This window comes from Aphelocoma coerulescens, chromosome 9, assembly GCF_041296385.1.
Source record: "Aphelocoma coerulescens isolate FSJ_1873_10779 chromosome 9, UR_Acoe_1.0, whole genome shotgun sequence".
Taxonomy (NCBI): Eukaryota; Metazoa; Chordata; class Aves; order Passeriformes; family Corvidae; genus Aphelocoma; species Aphelocoma coerulescens.
In genome coordinates, this window is record NC_091023.1 from 15,462,670 (window position 1) to 15,481,598 (window position 18,929).

General features: G+C 41.8%; 1 long non-coding RNA gene across 7 annotated transcripts in view; it reads right to left on the reverse strand.

Annotated features, from left to right (window-relative positions):
- Window positions 1–18,929, reverse strand: part of LOC138114493 (uncharacterized) — a 154,961-nt gene that overhangs the window by 101,300 nt on the left and 34,732 nt on the right. For 6 of the 7 annotated variants that reach the window (XR_011152657.1, XR_011152654.1, XR_011152651.1 and 3 more), the window contains exon 1: window positions 3,168–3,332. The exons of the other annotated variant lie outside the window; for it this stretch is intronic. This is a non-coding gene — a long non-coding RNA (uncharacterized lncRNA). Of the gene's footprint in view, window positions 1–3,167; window positions 3,333–18,929 lie in introns of those variants that run through there. 7 annotated transcript variants of the gene reach the window in all.

Consider the following 18,929-nt stretch of genomic DNA (forward strand, 5'->3'; position numbering starts at 1 on the left):
TAAAAGCCATAAGCTTTCATCATCCAAGGCAATTCCTGTCCAAAGATCTGCTTTTTGGGGGTCCGTTGGAATTGTCACAGATGGCAGGGGCTTAACCTACAGAGGGTTTAGAAGGTTGCGTGCTAGGGGGTATTATGAAATGGGCAAAATCGGACATCTCAAGGTAACAGCTACTTACACAACCAAAATGAGCCAGTTTGCAAGCACTGTCAGGTTTCCTGCGAGGATCTTAAATCTTGAGAGTTAACCTTACTTTTCAAAGTGTATTTTTTTAAATCCAAGAGAGTTAGACAAAAAGAAAAAAACAAAACAAAACCCAACAAAACAACAAAAAGACTATTCTGGTTCTGCTTTTATTTCTGTGGTTTGTTAGCCATTGTGGGAGCATAGAGAGATAAGATAAGCCAGTCTCAAAGCCTCCTCTTTCTTATATTTATATCCAGCCAGACCTGCAGCTTATCATTCTGTCATTTAACTCCCTCTCTATTAAGTGAGAAGGAAGGATGAGGGAAGAATTAGTCTGGCTGACCCTCAAACTCTTTCCTGAGAGGAATATGGCACAGGCAGTAAGAAGAGTTGTTGGAGGGAGCAGTGAGCTGATCTACTTATCCAAGGTAGCCAAATCTCTGGAAGCTGAGGAGCAGGCTGGTTATCACCAGAGAGCAGCCCACCTACCTCGGTTTCTTTGCCTCCCTTTAGTTCAGCTCCTGTTCTAGAGCTCAGAGCCCCTGTCAATACACAAATGACAGTGCCCATTTTTGTTTTGATGATTACCACAATCCTGCTGTCTCAACACAAAATATGTGTGGATCTCTAAGGTTGTCTTATATTTTTTGTCCAGAAGTGAGGTCTTGAACACAGAGAATGTCACTGCCTGTGTACAGAAAAAAACCACTCTTTGGGAATGTTTCCCTGTATTTTGCTATCCCAACAGCCTTCTTGGCTAAATTTCAGAAATTTCTGGGGAAACTTTGGCACAGAGGCAGAGGCTGTTCTAAGAACAACTTTCTCCTGAAATGCATCAGCCTCTTCTAGCACAGAGCAGTATTTGCACCATGAATTGAAGGCTATCCCCTCACCCCCTGTCCCTATTCAAACAGGAAAGGAAATTACCTCAACACTGAAGTGTGGTCTCTGACCTGAATCTGTTCTTTGCCATTTCAGGGTAACTAACAGCAGGGAAAGTGGTGGACTGGTTGAAGGACAGGGGAAAGACTGACTTCTTCCTGACTGATTCCCAGTCAGGAACTCTGCTTCTAAAAAACTTAAGATAAAGATCCTGCTCCTGTGTTATGAATACAGCAGAAATATACAAAAATTAAACTCAGTGACAGAATGTGAGTGCAGAAAACCTAGTGGAAATTGGGCAGAGAACCATTAACCTTGGTATATCCCTGTGATTAATGCATTGCAGAGCTAGTGGACAGTATCTGCTCCCCCAGCATTTGGGGATGGACACAAACAAGGGAACAGGTTTGGGCTGCCCTTTTGCTCACTGGCAAAGAATGGATTTTTTTTCAACGTGCATCCTCACTCTTAAATAATTCATGACATCCCCAGAAGCAGCAGTTTGCTGCAGACATATTTTAGAGCTCCAGGACTTATCCAGAGCCACACACTGTAGTGCAGAACCATGGAATAATTTCTCTTGGAAAAGGCCTCCGAGATCATTGAGCCCAACTGTTAACCCAGCGCTGCCAAGAAAGTCACACTCCAGACTTGATTCCCATTTTCTCAAATGGGCAGGATTAGGAAGCCATCCTTTCTGGGTACTGACACCAGCTGTATCTCTAGTACACCTGGTGGAATTTGCCTGCATTTCTTCTTTCCCCGCTTTAGATTTTATTCCTCCCACAGTTATTTGGCTTCTGCATGAATCAAATTCCTGCTGGCAATGCTGTGTGAGACTGAGTCCCTTTCAGAAAAAGGCATGCTAGCATGGAGTACTGCATGTCTTGTGAAAGGGAGTTCTGGTAGTGCAGGGTCATTGCAGCCAATTACACCATTCAATTCTTCACCCATCCTGCCCTTAACAACAAGATAGTGACTGGTTTCATCCTCCTACACAGTCTCTTATTCCACTTGGATATTTTTTAGAGGCAAGAATGTATAGAGCATCCCTGCATTATAAAAGTCTTTTTTCTGTGCTGTGCATACTCAGCTGCTCAAGTTATTGTGGGTTTTCACCTAATCCAAATCACTGAGGCAAAGTCTGGGAAATGGTAAATGAGGCTGACAAAGAAGTAAGAAAAATACTGTCCAGAGGAAACATTGGCTCCAGCTTAACTTTTCTAATTTCTCTTTTCATCTTAATGGGAGCAGTGGGAAACAGAAGGTTCTTGTTTCTCACACCCTCTCCAATTATAGCAATTTTTCACACAGCACCTGAAAAAGTCTCAGGAGTGTACCATCAGAAAAATCAAGCAAAGATGAGGACAACAGTTCCTGAAGTAATCTCAGGTGAAAATTAGTATTGTAGCAGCAGAAAATAAAGCAACAGACATTTTAGTAACAGTGTTCAAGTACATGATTTCTCACCAAATAACTGTTCAGAAATCACAAATTCCAACTGAAAAAAGCTCAGGATAACTGTCCACAGGCATGAAAGCACGCAGCAAGCCCTGGTGTTACAGGGGAGAAAGCCTCAAGTCCCTCATGCCAGGATGCTCAGCCTGGGAGCAGGGGCTGTGGGAGCTTCAGCCTAAAGGATTTGAGCCACATTTCTGCTTTTGCAGCACACTTCAAACCTTCTCCCACCCTCATTCTTTTCACAGCAGTGGAGGAGATGGCCTGTGCCAACAGCCAAGCAACTCATGGCTCTTGTACACTGCACACAGCCTCCCAAGTGCGAGGTGCTATATAGCCACATGCTCTACCCCTCCTGGCATTAAAGACAGCTTCCAGACAGAAACTTCTCTGCAATTCCCAGTTTAAACATATTCGAGGCTTTATGCTCATACTGTCCCCCGGTGCAAAACACTTTTTTTGTCCTCCCCCACCAAATACAATCACCCACTCTTTGATCTTTTTCCTTCAGTCATGCTACCTTTCAGTGTCCTCTATCCCTCTCTGCCCCACTCCCTTTTGAACAACTGGCAGACAGAAAAAATTAGTTGGTTGGGTGTTTTTGCACACATCCTAGAGCACCTCTGAAGATTGCCTCTTACCTTTGCGTGCCTGAGTTCAGCTCCAGAGCCCTCAGCTGCACGAGGACACGGCCAGGCTGAGTTACAGGGGACAAATCCCACCAGTGGAGTTGCAGTGTGTCAAACAAGAGATCTGTGCTACAACCCCACCAACCACCTCCAAAGCACAGAGGAAAAGGACAGCAGCAAGACTAAGTTTTGTGAGGAAAAACAAGCTCCTGGGCAGGGCTTAAACACTCCCAGCACTGCAAATGAGATTGAAAACAGCTGAGGAGGCACAGCCAGGTGCATCAACAGCCCAACACAATTCTAAAAGGGACATGATTCTGCTTTTCTTTTCTTACAAGTGTCCCTGGCATTTCAATTAATGCCTTCAAATGAAATAAACTATTTCATAAAGTCAGAATTTGCAGATCTGCAGGACTGTAGCAGTTAGAAATGCCTGGAAGCAGAGCAAGGATGGTGCAGGTGGCAGCCAGTTTTCTCAATGGCACTGTGCAGGGTTAGTACAGGGCAAAGGAGAGAGTGCAGCACACAGGGGTGGATGTAGGACAGGAGGTGTTGCAAACCTGTTTAGCATCTACACAGATTCTCAACAGCAACTTGTCTCTTGACCTTCACCTTAAGGGAGCCAGCAATCTGTGCTTGCTCTCACTGCAGGCAGATGAAGGGTGGGGTTCCTGTTTCTGTCAAGAACACTGAGTAATTCTAAGTTTGTTTTAAAAGCCAAATAGGAAAGTCGAAGGTGAGAAATCAGGAAAGCCTACAAGAGCTTGAAACTGAACACCTCGACCTTGGCTATTTTGAAGAATTTTAACTACTACAGCTGCATTTTGATCCCACTTCTGATCTTGTCTTTTAAACATAAAGTCTTATTTCCAGCTCTTGAGCACTAACCTCAGGCTCAGCCCACAGCCTCACCTGAAATAAGGGTAAGCATGTTTGCGCTGCTACAGTGCCCCAGGTGCCTGCTACTTGTGCACCCTATGCCCACACTACAATCAACATTAAAATTAACCCACTTTTTTTTTTCCCTGAACTGAATCTCATGCCAGATTTTTAAAAGAGATTTCAACATTTTTATTTGGAGAAGTATTTACAGAAAGGTAGTTCTTTTTCTCTCACGCAGTTTCCCACATCAGCTCCTAACATTACAGGTATCTCACACAAGTGTTCTGTATCAGGATTTTTAGCCCAGTTGTCCTGCCTCTCTACCATTTTCTGCAATACAAGAGGTTTTGGCTTATTCTTCCTTCATAGTACAGAAGTATTGTGAAGGAACTCCGCAGTGGAGTTGTCCTGGATTTATACCACTATGAAGCAGAATCTGTCCCTTTAATGATGGGGAGAATATGCTGCCCACTATCATTAAAATAGGTCAGAGTAAAGTAAACCGAGTATAACAAAGCATTTTAACTAGGTCTCCTTATCTGCAAGACCAGAAGGAAAGAAAAAAAATATATGTAGGCTAAATTGGCAAATAATCCTTTCCCATTGATTTACAATTACTGGAATTTGTTTGGTTTATTGATAAATTATCTTCCAATCAGGATTCTGTGGGTGATTTAGGGGTAAAATAAATGTCTGGCTATGACTTAGGAGTTGTTAATGTTCAGTTAACAACAAGGTAAAAAGTGCTACATGAAAAAAAATTACCCTTGTCATCACAGACTATAGATCATCAGAAGCCTAGGCCAAATTAATATCCACACCGACACAGGGTGAACTTGTATGTGTTGCACAGGCCCTTTTGGTTACCACAGCTGGCCAAATACTCACTATCCGACCATTTTGATTTTATGTTCCACATCTCAACACAAAGGGAGAGACGTTTCAGTTGCTGGGATAATGCTCAGGCTTTTATTACACAGTCAGACTCAGGAAGGAAAGCAGTTTCAGATTTAGTGTAGAGAAGTGAACAATGATGAATAGGGAGCAGCTGTACTGGTCATACCATGGCCTCAGCATCGCCCCGTGCAGTGCAATGCTCTGGGAGTACTCCGGGGTCAGGGCTTGAACTGCTCCCAAAAGTCTCACTGCTGACATCTCCACACCTGGGTGAGGATGGGAATGCTTTTCCTTTGGGACTCAGTAGTCCCAGATTCAAGACATAATCTTATTTTTTCTACATTTTTCCCCCTGTGTGGCCTACACGAGCAGTCCCACAGATGGGTGTTGCTATAGATCCAGCCCCTGTGACTGTTCCCAGCCGCGCTGCCGCTGTCAGCACTTCCATCTGCATGGGATTGCATGGACCTGGGCCAAGCAGAAATTCCTCAGCCCTGGACCTACAAACTGCAGGGACAGTTTTGTCCCATCCTCATTAGTGCATGTCAGAACACCTCTGAGTCCATCAGGAGCCATAACTGTTTGAGGGAGACTGGTTGTCAGACTTGTTCCAGAGGTTACTTTCCAAAAAGCAGCTTCTGCTGATTCATCCCCTCCTGACACTGCTGACTTCCTGTAAATGCCTGACCTGGGAATATAAATTACTATTAAGGCTGACAAGGATATACCCTCTGCAACAATAACTCAGGCAGCTGTGGTTTCCTAGCACAAAAGCACATCCCTTTTGCTTTGGCACAGTGTGGTACACCCTTGGGGGTTACTAATGCAAGCATCTCTCGTGGACTTTGGTGAGGCTGGTGCACTGTGATATGGGGGGGACAGCCTTGCTCACACCACAGGCTCAAACACAGCACAGTGACCATTATTCTTTGTGAGGAGAATGATTTGTTGCAAAGGATTCAGTTACTAATGTCTTCATTCTCAGCACAAGCCTCTCAATGACATTACTCATCCCTCTCAACACTTGAGATATTCTAGAAAACAGCCACTACTGCTGGACAGGATGAAAATTATAAGGGCTATTAAATCAGTCCCAAGGTTTCAGGGCAGGAGCTGATCACCAGGTGGAAGCAGGAAGGAATCTCTCCTCAGCAAAAGCATTATTGCAGAAAGTTATGGAATGAAGTGATCATGGAGAAGGGAAGGAAAGTGGTTTTTAAGCATGCAATGGGGCCATGGCTGTAAAGGAGCAATTGCACTAATATTCACAGGAGCCCCTTTGAAGACACATCAAGTGTGGTGTCTTCATCCTTACTAGAGAAAATTTCCACAGTGCTCCACTGACATCTATCATAAAACAATCATATAATTCAAGGTTACAGCTTCAAGACACTTCTAAAGGTACAAATTTGTTGTAAAATGCACTACGTTAATTACAGCTAAAATTATTCCCAGCATTTTTACTTTGGTACTGAAACATCTGTTTGCATCTGCAATGAGCCTCTCTTATCCCACAGCAACTTGCATAATGTTTTCATTAACACCATCTAGCAAATGACAAGACAATATTCCAGCAATATTTCTCCCACTAACAGATGTGATCTTATTGAAATCTCTCCCTTTGGCTCCCTTTAACTTCTTGCTCCCCTGGAATGATAGGATATAGAAAAAGGGGAGAATAAAATCTACAATAAAGGGGAAGTTAAGAAACCATACTGCAAGCAACCTAGAACAAGAAATGATTTGAGTTTTGGAGAAAGGGAGCTTGCAGGTTATTTGCACTTGTTCTTAAGACCAACAGTGTGCCTCAACCCAAATTCTTTATTTTAAATTGGGTAAATGTAGCTGTCACTTAAAAGTGAGATGACTGGCTGCTTTGTGAAGCTGCTCACTGTGTAGACTCAATCACACCTGCCAAGTACAATTCTTCTTTCAGGTAAATTTCTAGATTGAGGATGAGGTCACAGAAGATTCTTCCTCAGCTCCGTCTTTGGTTGACCTGTTTGCAAGTCACTCTGTTGCTGCTGGATGCAGTGAGAGTGCTGCCCAGTGCCCAGAAAGCCCTTATAAATTCAAAGTATTTTAGGGCAAAAGAGATCCCACAAGGTGCACACAGGATATTAACACACTTTGTTCACTGGATATCAAACAATTTCTCAGTGGGAGTCTTGACACAACCGGGCTCCTCACAGTCCCTCTGAAACTTCTAAGGTCTTGTAAAGCCAATATTTTCCTGCACAGACAATTTCTGAACCTTTCTTGTTTTGGAAGAGTCTCTTTAAAACCTGCTTAGCTTTTTTTTTACATTGCTGGCACCCTGGGAACTGTCATGCTATCTTGTGACCCAGCTGTCTCTTGAGCCTGAACTCCACCAACCTCCTCTGCAGTTTCTGTGGTGGCCCAGCAACCTGGCCTAGGTTTGGAGCCAGATGTCCAGCTCACAAGGAGGGAAAAGTGAACTTATAATAAATCTTGCAACCTGTTCTCAACAGAATTATGTCTGGTGTCTGGATCCTTCCTGTTGCTCTCTAGTCCCCTTCCTTACAAAGCAAAGGCAATTCATCTGCATGAGAAACTCTGATGATGGATGCAATAAAGAGTAACTTTATGCCACCAGTGAAACACTTAATAGCATTCCTAAAATTACAGCCTAGTACAGCATAGTAGTTCCATAGCTGTAAGAAATACTTTTTTTATTATTCTTCTCATTTAGCCTGCAGTATATCAGGATTTCATTTTCTAAAATCAATAAGTGAGAAGAAAGTCAGATTTAGCACATGAAAGCAGCAATAAAGTGCAAGTCTCTCTTCCTATATCTTGGTGTTGTCCTTCAGGGATCACTACTAAAGGATTTACCATCCCATCCTCAGTTTCTCATCAGAGTTTGCACAACATTTCTTGGGTGCCTTAATGGTCCTGGGGAAGCCACTAATGGTCCACAGATTGCTGGAGTGAGACTGAACTTTTGTACAACAAAAATTTACTCCAGCTCTTGCAAGATCATCTACCCTAAAATATCCCAAATGTATGTTTTAGTGCACATGAAGTTGGGTTGAAGTTTTATCTTTTCCTTGCTTTTTGGCCTTTAGTACTCTCTTTTAAAAACTTCACTCACAAATCTTGAAGGCTATAAAATAATCAAAAGCTTAAATCCTTCCATAGTTAACTGTGAAATTAAAGAAAAATTCTTCTTCCCATGGGAGGCAATACTATGCTCTCATGTACCATCAGTAGCCATCTAGTAAACAGCTTAGATCTCCAGTCAGAGTTCTTCTTCCTTGTTTATGTTTATTTCTGGAAATTCCTTAAGCAGATTAAAATCACATTACTTATGCTGCATGTGCTGATGCACTCAGTGGGTGTGCCCTTGCTGCAGACCTCTTTGAGAAGGTGTTGCTATGACTCCTCACTCCCTGACTGCTGCATTGATGCAACCTATTCGTTGTCTTCCTTTAGAGTCCATATTCCCCCAGACTCCTGGCTCATGCAGTGCATCCTAGGAGTGTTTCTACAGGAGGCACTGGTGAACTTCTGCTTTGCATCATTTCAAAATTGTCCAGAAAACAACAGGCTTGGGCCAGACTTTGTATGAAATTGTTTGAACCATATTTGCATTGTGGTTCAAAGACACCAACCAAATTATAAAACCCCTGAGCTAAGGCTTGACACGGATCAGATAAACAAAATAATAAAATTGTTTCAGTTTCAAACTGGGCAGCTGAGGCCCAGCAGGGCTGAGAGTCATTGTTACACTGCACCAGTTATAAGGTTTGAGTCTGACATTGCTTTTCAGACAGTATTGGGACTCGCATCCTTTTGGGTGGTTATCTGCTCTGAGAGTGGTCTGTACTCTGTTTCTGTCTCAGTGCTCATTGCCTGTCCTTGTTTTCTTTCCTCCTTCTCCTAACCTAGGCATCTGATTGATTAACCATTCTTTATTTTGAGAATGTTGCCAAACTTTCTATTCGTCTCTGTGTTCTTGTGTTTCTGGATCATTAAGCATGTAAATTAAATTCAATTGCAAATTGAATATATAATTGTGCATATGCAGGGTCTTGAAGAATAGGGAGGACTTTAATGAGATAAGATATTCCCACATCTGTAATTCTGACCTACTCAGTCTTTCAAAAAAGAATTGCTCAACAGATTTGAAATTGCATCATTTCAAATCATTTTGGCAGCTTTTATAGTCAATTATCTTTCTCTTATTGAAGTTTTCTGGAAAAGAAGGGCAACCCTTTCATCTCCTGTTCCTGGTTGTGAATATGTCTACTACCAGATTGCTATCCCTTTGACTTAAATTTAGGTATCTGAACTAAACAGATAATGTACCTTGCTTTTCAGTGGAAAGAAATGCAAATGTTGGGATCCTTGAGTCCAGGCAAGGATGGGGTTTTGTCACTCCTGGTGCTGTTTAGAGGGAACCCTGCAGCTGAAATACCTCAGTGGTGGGGATTCACAGATGCTAGTTTTCTGTGAAAATCACTAGAAAATACATCATACAATCCAGTTAACCTTTTCCTCTCTGATGTAGGATATATTTTTTGAAAGAATTTTGTATTTTCCTTTAACACAAAGGAAAAATCCCATCCAGTTGTGAAGATTTTTCTCCTAGAAGGAATTTGCTTTAATTTTGGGTCATTCATAATGCAATAATATATGCAATAATTGCCATGGATGTTTCCTTATTGGATCAGATTTACACACATTGCTCATTTCTATCACCGTCCTTCACCTGTAGTTGCCTAAACATCAACTGAACTCACTGAGTATGGAAGTAAATGGGAAAATGAGACCATAGACAGCTTCTCTGGGATTAGTGGTCAATAAGGGCTTACTGACACCTTTGGCAAGGAAAGAGATTTTATCCCTAAAACTTTCTGGATGCAACATATCACCTGCCGTGTATATTTTTTTGCATTATTATTATTAAGCCATTTGAAATGCTGAAGAAAAAAGCAGCAGTTACTTAAGGGAACCAGCTTATTCCAGTGCCCAAGCCATAATCACCATTGCAAGTCTTCTAATAAGCAAATAAATCCATCATATTTTGGCCAAATTCCAGCCTTGTTAATCATTCATGACCTGAATAAAAATAGCTTGCAATAATTAGCTTATAGTGTGAGTTTTTCTACTTTTCCTTCTCTTGGGATATTTGTGATCTGATATTAATTGTTTCATATATATTACTGTTCAATTCTATCAATTGCATCTACTAAAATATTTTGTTTCTTGGTATGAGGTTTATGGTTGTCTTGCAAGCAGGGAACCAGGGGGGTTTGAAATCCATGAAGCTCTGATGTGCTGCTTTGTAAAGGCATCTAGGCAGAACTGCCTACAGTATGAGTTCTGTGTCTGGGGGAACAGGATGACAATCCCCCTCATGGAAATTTTAATTTCAGTTTAGTAGTACATGTAACTCTAAAATTTACTTTACTGAAAAATTTATCTCAGTAAAACTTTATTGCTGGGAAAGCAGAATATGGACATGGTAGGTTCATAAAAATTGCCACAGCAGTCACATTTTTAAATTAAAAATTATGGAATTTTGCAACACTTGTCCAGTAATTATGCTGTACTTGCCTAAAATTACAGTCTGCAAGACAGTGAGTGAAGTTATTCTTGACACCTTATCTAAACTTCACGTAATTGCTTCAGCACTGCAGACATCTGCTCATTTCACTGTTGCATAGTGCTTCTTCATTATCTGCCAAAAGATTTGTGGGCATGTGGTCGGCAGAGTGCTCGGGAGTTGCTGCTGTTGGTGAGACCGAGCAGCAGCAGCCGGCACTTTCTACTCCCCCTTTTTCTCAGAAGGCTTTGAAATGAGCATCATGTTTGCCTCTGCTCACATTACTTTCCAAGGTAAAATATGCAAATAGCCTAGAATTAATCTGCACAGGGATATGTATTGTCTTTTCTTTTACAGGTATCAGTCTACTCAGCTTGCAAACACTCCATTTACAGCTGTCAATTCTGAAGTATTAAAATCAACAGCCTTTATTATTTATTGTTCTCTATACCTACTAATAACCTCTTAATTGTGTTTTGGATAGGGTATTTTTAGAGGGAATCATTAAGTTTTCATTTTCTGGCAGACTAGAGAATTAATGAGAGGCTCTTAATTTAACCATAAATAGCTAACTTTATTTAAAATATTCCATTCCTGCTATTCATTTTATTGCTCTAATCTTCACATCCCGTCCTGACATGCTGGCTGTAAGATATTTACTGTATCTCCTTCTGGATGTCATGGTCCACCTGGTCCTGCTGCTCCCTGGATCTCGAAAGGAGCAGGGAGTCAGCCTGGGGGGCAGTGCTGAGGATGCCAACAGTGGAATGTTGCTGTGTTATTTGCTGCCTGTCCTCGTTGCCTCACTCTGCTTTAGCCCTTTACTTTCCCTAGTGACTACCCTTTTTTTTCTGGGGCACCCTGGCATCCACAAACACATTGTCGTTTCAGCAGCAAAAGGGTTTTGGGGACAGTCCATGCCAGTGGCTGCTGGGAGACTCAGGTGCATTTGGGATCAAACAGCCCTGCAGGTACCCAACAGGTATTAAACGACTTCTGCACACAGACAGAACATCAACATGAGGTTTTTTACCAAATAATTGGGGTGCCTCAGGCCTGCTTTGGTCCCAGACCAGTTTTAGATCATAGTGCTTTAGAGTGGCCTAAGTCCTACCATGCAAGAAATAAAGAAAGAATATAGCTGGATACACACATACAAAATGTTTTAAGCTAAGCCTTGAGAACGAGCAAAGTTCATCTGAATGTGCCATATCTTTGGTCCCTGCTCTAGGATTGACTCCTTCCCTTCTCACCTCCTCCCCCAAACCCTCCCAAATGGTTTGGCCAGATTTTTCTTTTTTTTTTTTTTTAAATCTTGTATCTTATTTTAAATCGGTTGGTATCTCCATCACTACATGCAGCTTCCAACTTTCTTCTTCTAATCCCTCCTGCTATAGAGTTTTTGCATGCCAAAAGGAAAAAAAAACCAAAACAAACGAAAGACAAAACCCCAAAGCAAGTGAAATGATTATCTAGGGGTTGCAGAATAGCTGCTTTCCATCCTGTGCCTTTTTCCTGGGATTTTCTTTATTTATAAGTAAACCAGAAGGTGCCAATTGACATAAATAAAACATCCTCAAGAGACCTGATACCAGCTTGTTCTTGCAAAGATCCATTGCTCTGATGAGAGCTGTAAAACATTTTTTGAAGGACCAAGCTCTTCATGACTATTGGTTCAAGAAATGCACTTTCTCTCATCAGGTGGGGAGAAGGGTTTGGGAGCAGAGGTCACACTTTGTACTTCACTTCTTCTGTTGTATTCAGTGTTTATTCCCTTCCTTCAGAGCACAGAAATCAGGCAGGGGACTGCTATGAAGAGGGCAGATGAGAACTACCTGCTCTGTCCCTTCAGGCTTGCTTTATCCCTTTCCAGATAAATGTTGTCAGTGGCAACCATGCTCAGTAGAAAAGAGAGGTGCTCGGTCAGGAATAGAAGAGACAAGCAAGGACCTCTCAGGAGATCTCTAACCTATTTTTCTGTAGTAAGGAGCAGTTAAGATGAAACTCCTTGCCTTTACACCACATATTTATAAGAAAAATAAGATATTAAAATATTAATTTAGTACTAGATGTACAGGCTGGACTGAGGTTTCAAGAGAATAAGGCATGGCCTTACGCCAAACACCAGTATTATCAAGTAAAATATGGAGATACCCCCATTTCACTGCTTCTACAGTGTTACCAGTCCTGCCCTGGGCTGACCTCTGCTGAGTTCCCTCATCTTCACAGCACTGCTGATCCTAAGCCTGTGCAGGAATACCATACCACTGATTAATTAAGCCAATTCCTCACACAGCAGCTGGTGGAATCTCTTTCCTGCTGGCACCCCTGTGTCCATGCTAGGCTCTGGCTGACATTTGGATAGCAGATAGAGCCTGTGATTTTTTTTCATGTCCTTAACTGATGATGCTAGACTGACAAAACAGCCACCAGAGACTACCTCCTACTGCTCATCTATGTTCAAATGACATTGCCATCCACCTATTCTGGTTCTTGCACAACTGAGGTGCTGAGATGGAGCCACTTGACTCTCAGACACCCGCACTTCCACACAAACTAGGAGAAAGCTGAAATTTCCTTTTTGCAAGCACATGGCAGGATCAGAGCAAAAAAAAAAAGAGCTTTAAAAACCATTTGTTTGGCTCATCCCATCAAGACACAATAATGTTAAATCAGACAGATGAAAAATCAGGAGGAATTGCAAAACTGCACCTGTAGGCAATGACTGGGAATGCAATTCAGAGGCAGGGTGGAGGATTGTGTTTAAAACTGGTTATTTCCCCCACATGCCACATTTATAACTCCCTTAGTGCTTTCTAAGAACAAAGCAGTTGTAGATAAGAAAACCCTTGGGGTAAGACCTTGACTCCTTGCTGGATTTCCACATTGCACATGGGACTACAAACCCAGTATTCCCAGAGTGGGTTGGAGGAGTTCATCTCACCACATAGGCATTGGAGGGGAAGGTGGCACGTTGTCTCTGTGGAACATTCCAATGAGGGGAAAATGGTGTATTGGGAAGTACAGTCAGATGCTGGGAGACAGATACAGAAAACCAGTATGGCCCTGACTCAAGGGTTAAAGCGAAGTGGAGAGGGATCAAAGCATCCCTGTGTGTTTTTCTAGAGGAGGAATGAGTCAGTTTTCATAGGTGCCATGACAACTGTGACATCCAAGCACATAGCAAAATGCAAAAAAGGATGGAAATTTTTAATGTTAAGAAGACCTGGGTTCTAATGGTTGTTGTAAAACAAGCATTTTAGAAAGCATAAACCTGCTTACCTCAGGATTTAGACCGTCATGAGGGTGACGCCTTCTGAGGAGAGCATGCTTTCTCACATCAGAGGGGCTAGAAAGCTTCTCACATGGGCAGGTCAGTGCCAAACCCTCAGCCTGTTGTGCCTCCTGTGACAGCTGTCCCCCCCCCTGCAGCCATGCCATCCCCACATGAGCCACACCAAATCCGTCTGCGTCAAGGACACCCTCACGAGGTCATCCTCCCTTGTCCTCATGTGATGCCACAACACAACCCCCTTTTAATGATATTCCAAATCAGCTGCCAGCTCCTCCTGGTGTCCCTGGAAGTCACAAATCAGTTGGCTTGTCTGGCTGATGTGGAGGGCAATGTAAAGCTGCTACCTCAGAAGGACAAAATAAGGAAATCTGTATTCACTGCTCTGCCTTTCCCCCCACTGCTTTAATCAAGCTGGTTTTCAGGGGCTTTGTGATGAGTGAAGCAGGTGTTTAGGGACCACATTACAGACCCTCAGAAAGAGAAGAGCAAAGGTCCCAGGGCCCCTTCTGACGTTGCTAGCTGACAGGCTTTCCTCAAGGTGAGGAGAATAGGGCAGTCTATTTCAATTCAGGTAATAAAAAGCCACATTCATCCTCTATCCATCTATTCTTGAAACCTTTAAGATGAATAATAAATAAAAACCAAAGGAAGACTTGGTATGTTTTTCTAGAAAATGCTTCCCCTTCAGCTAATAGCAATATATCTTTACACCTGCTCAGTCAATTTTTAATCAAAAGTAAAAATACCCTCTTTGACTTTTTGTTCAGAATATCAAAGGCAATTTTCAAAGGTCTTAATAACACTTAAGCACCTAGACTCAGCTGAAATTTTGTGTACATTGCCTACTGAATTGCTTCTATGTATGCCTCCAAAAATCTCATCATACATCCAGAGATAGATTGTGTGATGCAGTGAATTAGCTGGATATAAGTAGGAATGTAATGCTAGTTCAGTGCTTCACCAGGGCTCATTTATCCTGTTTAGAAATATGCTTGTCTGCTTATCCACCTAGTTAGGATGTGATATTACTCCCTGAAAATACACCCTGCAGGTAGCAAGAAACACACAAAAAGCAATTCCACTGTAATTGATTCCTCTGTCAAAATGATATAAAAACAAAGTAACTTCATAAACATCTATAGAGCAAATCCACACTTTGTCACTAAGATAAGCATTAGATCTCTTGAGTTATTGAAGGTTTATGCTAATGGATATGAAAAATCAGAATCCAAAGACCAGAATACGTATCTGTTGACAAAAACAGAGAGATGAGGTGCATACAGACATTACATCTCACCTGTTAATCACTTAAGGTATAGCTGTAAGCAATGCATTGTTCCACAGGACAGCAAGCACCTATATTCCATCACAAAGATCCTCCAGTAATGATGTTTCATCTGCTGGGAGTCCACCCTACATCAAAGATAATCATGACAGCGCAGCAGAATGTCTTCTCCATCATGCATGAACACTGGTGATATGACCTTCCTCAGGAGCTGAGGTTCTGGAAGGTGAAAATATTTCTGGAAGATTCTTTCAGCTCTGCTGTGGGTTTTGGTTTTTTGTTTTTTTTTTTTAATGTTAAGATCCAGTCCATTAAATGTGGATCAGTGATCTCCTATCTAACTTTACCAACAATAGCATCCTCATCATAACCAATAAACCAGTTGAGTAAATGATTCCCAGTAGCAATAAAATGTTGCAAGTTTTCTTTTTTTAAGCAAATTGTTTGTTTGACTTTTTTTAACAGAAGGGATTTAGAAATGACCACATATTCTGCTCAATCAGACCTTGCTCTCAAAAGCTCTTTCATCCATCATTCATATTTATCAAGAGGTCTTTCTTTAGTTCCTTGAATAGACCTTAGAAGAGCATTTTGATTCCTTTATTCATGCTTTTACTCATTAGGCCACTGGTACACAACAGCCATCTTGGTTTCACCAGACAAGTAAACCAGATCTTTTCAGAGCTTGGGGTTTTGGGGTTTTCTAGCAAGTCTCCTACAACTCTAAACCAGCTTCGGCAAACTTTCATTTTGATCGCTCCGCATGAGAAGTTTCCAAATTCTGTACATCTGCAAACTCCTACAAATGTTCAGATGGAAATGTGGCCCCCTGGGGCCACAAATCTGATTCTACAGATGGGAAGCTTTTGTTTTTCCAAGTTATTTTCCATGGGTTTGTAAAACCTAATCTTTAGATCAACAGGGTTCCATGGACCACAGCTTGAAAATCTCCAAAGTAATTCACATAAAGGTTACCCTCTCCTGACATGCAGGAACAGGTGCTGCTCTGCAGAAGAAGTAAATTACATTTTTACTGTAAAACTGCACAAATGATACACAGGATCACAAAAAAACATCCATGTCCACAAATCCACAGAAAAGACAACAGAGATCAAACTTGTGCTGGCTAAAAGACTAATGTCTCAGCCTTGCAGTTATTCCTGCAGGAAACTGAAGATTCAGATTCCCTTGGCATCTTCATGGCATCACAGTATGGAGTGCTCAGAGGGGAAAAGGTTGTTTCCCTGAAAGAGTATTCACATAGGAATATTTTTACAAATATATCTTCCACGCAATGAAAATTTAGAAATGCCTAGAAATGGCTCAAAGGGAAACTAAATGGGAAATTCCAGAGGGAAAATGTCCCTCCTCCGCTAAAAATTTTAAATGACAACTATTTAAAATTTCTTATTTTGACTGTCTGTAGCATTGCTTGGAAATAGAGATTTCCATCAAACTATCAAGAAACACACTCCTTGGAATTCTAAAATTTCAGAAATCAAGAAATGTGGGAAAGAAAAAACCAAACAAACATACAAAACCTGTTGTCCCATCCTGCATGTCACAGATGAGCCATATGGCCTTGTTTGGAAAAAGGTAATAAACCAGTGTTGTCCAAAAGTACACCTGAAACCAGCAGCAATTCCCCTTTCTCAGAACTCAATAGCACCACTGTCACCTTCTCCTTGGATTGCCTGGGTTCTAACTCAGAGCTCAGAAAACCATCAGATGACATGGGTTAAAACACTTTACACCACAGCTCCCCACCCCAGTTTGCCATCACTTTCCCAGCCTTTCCAGGAAGGTGTGGGAAGGATAAACAGAGGGGAACTTTTGAGGTCCTTTGAGCCTACATTTAATAGGATTATGCAAATTAGATTTATAGACTAGCCCAGTTTCTCCAAAATATCATGGTATATATTCTACATCCTCACATTTTCCTATCCCTTGAATTCCTTCACAGCCCAACCCCACACTTAACCACATCTTCCCTCTCAAGAACAGATCTTCCCGTAAGGACTCAAGCCTAGCTTGGGAAAGTTCTTATGGCTTCTCCTCAAAGAACCCTCACAATTCTGGAGTTTTCCCATTAATTGCTCAGTGGTGTCACATCTCTGAAGCAAAACAGGTCTAAGGCATGAATTACATATTTAGCAGCTCTGCAAGCTTCTCCTCTTTCCTCCATCCCTGCTCGTTATTTGGAACACATCGCTTGTTCCCTTTCAGAATTAACCTGTGTTAATCTGTCGGTCATCTCCCACCCTGTCCTGTGTTGTATCTCCTTCCCAATATTTCCTTTAATCAATACTCCCTCCAGACACACTAAGTGCAGTTCTTTTTATAAATGAATCTGCTCTCACCCAGGAGATCTGACATTCAGACAAACTAAACGTCCCTCTTCATCTGAATAATTTAAGGGATCTGCATCCCTTATCAAAGACTAATATATCAGACACTGCCAACAAGGCACCTTCATTGTTCTTCAGTGCACATTTAAAGTACATTCCCTGCTTGGCAGAAGTGCTCTGTCAAGAGCCATGGAAACTCAAAGATCTCTTCACAGAGTTGTTGTGCCATAAAAAACACCAGCACAAGTCTCCCAACAGAAATAGCTGTTGTGATCACCTGCCCCAACGTGCAGCCCAGCAAAAAGGGAAAATCACCCAGAACAGCCATAACCAGACAGTGTTTCATAATTGAGCTCATGTAAAACTTCCAAGAGTTAAGACTCCCCTCATCTTTAGGTAAATTTTGAATTAGCCTCCCTGATGAGCTTACATTTTTCATTTAACCAGGATTTTATGTCTTCAGCTTCCAGTCACCAAATATTACATTACCTTTGCTCTCAAAAAATCTCTTTCCCTTTGCAACTCTGAGAACATCACCTCTGACCTCTTTTTTTTAAAAAGTTTAAGCTTGAGGCAGATTTTTTCTTGCTTGTATTTCTGCACAAGCTGTCTTCGGAATAGTGTTTCTAAATGCTGGATATCAGAGCAAGAACAAACTCCACCTACACAGATACACCCCACAGAGCTTTTCTGATGTCTTTCCCCCTCTCCTGCAAATATGACCTCCAGGGCACAGCCTTTTGATCCTCTGTCCTTTCTCTGGTTGTGGATGGACACCAGCTCTGCACGACTGCTGCTGTCAGGAGAAGCTGAGATCTGCAACAGCTTCTGAGGACAAACCTTGAGGCTGGTCCATTGAGGATAAGAAAAAAAGCCAGAACTTATGACACAGAGAGCAGGCTTTAGATCTAAACTTTTCAGCCTGGACTGATGTCCATGACCTCTTTTTTAAGACAAGACTTTCAGGCAGGAGAAGCCATTAGTGGTGATCAGAGCTGTTTACTGTACACAGTGCTATAAGTGAAGAAAAATGAAATTTCTCCTTTCAGCTGCTGGTACCCAGGGTAATACCTCTTACTTACAAAAACCACTTTCAAGGTGCTGGGAAAATCTTCCTGTCTCCTGAACATTCCCCCTGCCTGGGTGCACCACATTCACTGTAACAGTATTGAAAAAGATAACCACGAAATATTATCCAGTCTTTAAAAACAACAAATGTAAGTGCTGAGGAAGGTAGTCACTACCAATCACTTTAGAAGAAATGTTAATGGAATGAGCTGCACAGAAAGAAAGCTGCTTCTTCATGCATTTGCTGAAGCCCTGAAGCAAAAGGGTGTATTTTCTTCCAGACTACAGGGCTGAAATTAAGTACTTTCCAGAGACAGAGCAGCTGAACCAGAAGAATGAGAAAATGTTGCGGCATCTTCAGCTCCCACAGCCAACCTGCCTCACCTGAGGCCTTTCACTTCATAATTCTTCCACAGAAACTGAAGTT